The following is a 3,518-nucleotide window of genomic DNA, read 5'->3' on the forward strand; positions in this document are numbered from 1 at the left end:
TACAAGACACCGTACAATGCATTCTCATTAGTCACATCTATTTAATGCAATTCAAGTCTTAAAGAGAATATCAGCCAATACACTCTATATAATATTCAAATATCCATAAATCCTTGATCTATAACTACGTGACTCGACAAGATTACCGAACGGACTATATAAATGATCTAAAGAAATGGACTTCGGGTCAGGGCATCAAGCAAATAGTCCATGAATTGAAACTGGGTGTTCTCGTGAAACAGTAAACACCCACGATCGCTACATGATCGCACCGCTGACCTTAGCTATATAAATACCTCCGACAACCCTTGATTTCCTCTGGAAATTAGAAACAACCCATCTATGACGCGTGCTTTCTCTTCAGCACACTTGTATGACAACTGGCCGTCCGATGAATTGGGCCATGTTTACACGGATGGATCACACGAAATGAAATGAAATGGGGTTTAACGTCCTACTGTTCTGCTCCTATGCTGGGCTAATGAAGACCGGCATACGCCATACAGTGTGCTATGAGGGAAATTTTGCCCGGGCAGCGGCACTATCGCCTACTCTTATATCGAATTCCAACTGCCAAGGGATCTTTTACGTGCATTCTAATGTATACACGGGACCACGGTTTTTCGTCTCATCCGAAGGAATAGATAGCTGTCCTTGTCAGGCCCTCCGTCATGCAACACTGACAAGGGGAACCACGCCGGAAAATCTGGATGAACTTTCTCGGCCAATGCAGGGATCGAACAGCCGACTTACAGGCTAGCGAGCCAGCGTCTTACCCACTTAGCTACGGATCACACGAACCTGAAAGTTGGACGAAATCGTTCGGAACATAACTACCCAAAGAGGAACGCGGAATAGGCAAGAAACTGGCCAATAACTGTTCGGTGGCTATCCTTCACGTAATATCATGAATTTCCGATCAAAAGACGACAAAGTTTGTCCAATCGAGTGACTCACTGAACTGCCTGACTTCGGTCCAAAATAATAACACGGACTGAAGAAATCCGGCAACTAGAGAAAGGAAGCATACTAAAGCTATGGGTCCTAGCACAAGTGGAATCCGCAATGCCAACTGCCGTATCTCTGAATTCAACAGTATGATTAAAAGACAGATCAGTTCAAAATGGGAATTAACCCTCGATGAACTTGCTACATAGATATTTCAGCTAGATGACAAGATCAACTACCAATCAACCTAGAAGATATATATATATATATATATATATATATATATATATATTATATATATATGTGTGTGTGTGTGTGTGTAAACTTGTATCGAAACTGTATCAAGTTATCCTATACGAATGCGGAGAGGAATGCACCACCAGAAGTTTGAACTCTGAACTTTATTACAAGTCAATGCAAGTCAAGTGATGTAGCCAAGCCAACACTGGTACATTGAATATAAATACGCAAAGCATGATTATTGCACAACAGATACGGGTATTAGAATAAAAAGAACATAATTATACTAACACAAAAGACTGTATTTGTAAAGGTGAAATGATTTAGTGAGGATGGTGAAGATTAACAACATACCTCTAAACACTACATACTCTTGCAGAAATGGTCCACGACCTGAGATAAATCGGACTAAGTGGAATGTTGAAGTAAGGGTGGTTGCCTCGACTAGACGCACAGACAACTAAATACTACCCCACCAACACCATGAAAATGGATACACGGAATAGAAATGATTTTTAATCTAACAGAAAACACCTACCAATTTTCTTTATGAGATCCACCACCAATTGGAAGAACCCGATTAGCTGAGCCCATTCTCACTAAACCAGTCCATGGAAATATTCTAATAGGAACAAGTTTATTGTCCGTTGTAACACTACTGTGCAGTAAGGCGTTAAACCACCAACTAAAACGGCCAAACCCAAAATGTAGGGAATGCTATCTCCCATTAAGATATAGGACTACATAACCCCTAATGCAATCATTACACAATACGAGGGCAATAGAATGTTGTTTACTAGTAAAAGGTGAACAATGATCCACTACCAAATGCTGCTATGCTTTTTTTATTAATAGAGGAAAGAACTTCCCACTAAACCAAACCACAGCTAGATGCAGCAAAAGAGAAGATTGCAAAATCATATTTTAATATACTGAAGAAAGGTTCGGTTCTCCTATATGTCTTGTCGTCTGTGATATCATCTCATACTGAAGAAAGCTTCTGTTCTCCTATATGTCTGGTCGTCTTTGATATCATTTTTGTGGAAGCGGACGTTAAAGAACTAAGGTATTACAACTACAAAGTTAGATATCGGCCGTCTATTGCAGGAAAATAAAAGGTTCTATGAAATTGTAACATGGACGGGAAATCTTCCTTTGTTCTTCTATTTGAATAAGCAGATTGTTTTCCCTCTAGTAGATTGGGTGGAGCTTAACCGTGCAATAACTAGACATGTTAAATGTTATTGCACTCTTTTGTTGGTTTACACTAGTTTTAGTAGAAATCACTTAGAGAAGTGGGGTGGGGTTTCTGTGCAATAACAACAAGCATGTTGAGCAGGTGTCAATGTTACAAGTCATTTATAGCACGCCTCATTCGCTGTTTTATCTTTATCATTCCATTTGTAGTCAGGTAATGTTGATTGATATGTGCTTATATATAACCTTTATGTTTATTAGAACAGTTTATAGAGCGGGATAATAGTTCCTAAAAGCTTTCCATATAACAAAAAAATGTATTAATGTATAAAATGGTTTTAATCAACGTGATTGTTAGAGTATATCTCAAAGCCAGAAAATGCCAGATAAAAAATCTGAAAGGCACAAAGGCTTTTTGATTTAGGTTAGGTCCTGATGTTAAATTTCCATTAGTGAAGTGACAAACTCAGTACAATTACATTTTCGATTCGAAATATTAAGCTGATGTCGGTTTGTTAATGCTAGGTTCCCACTATCAGAATTCGCGCTGCGATTGAATTCGTGGTTTTAATCGTGGAGTAATCGTGGTGATCATATCGAAACGTACCAGATCGTGGACCAATAGGGACAGTCCTATCTTAACGCATTACACGACAGTGGAAACCTAGCAAAACTATATAGTTTTAGTTCCTGCTTTGGTCTGCTGTGTTGAAATCGGGTATATCTTAACACTGGATTTACTTAGAGACGTAAACCTCATGTTCATTTAAAGTTTACATGGCTTCTATTGATTTCACACTGCCTATTTGTGTGTATAATAATAATTCTGCTATCGTTTTCGTTTAAACAGGCATCATGCGAGAGCTAAATCTGCCTATTTAGATCTTTCTGTATGCCTTAAAGGTTATATAAATTATTAATTAGACATCAATAATTAACTTACCAAGACCAAAATAAACTCTCGATGCCATCGGATACATACATGTATTTAAATACGAGTTGCGGTTAATGATTTAATGTAAAAATGGATAATCGACAATTTGTTTAATAGAGCGCAAGTATTGACAGGAACGCAAATCATTGTGATATAACCATATACATGTATGTTAAGTTTCGTCGAAATCGGATAAAAA

Source organism: Patella vulgata, chromosome 1 (assembly GCF_932274485.2).
Source record: "Patella vulgata chromosome 1, xgPatVulg1.2, whole genome shotgun sequence".
NCBI lineage: Eukaryota > Metazoa > Mollusca > Gastropoda > Patellidae > Patella > Patella vulgata.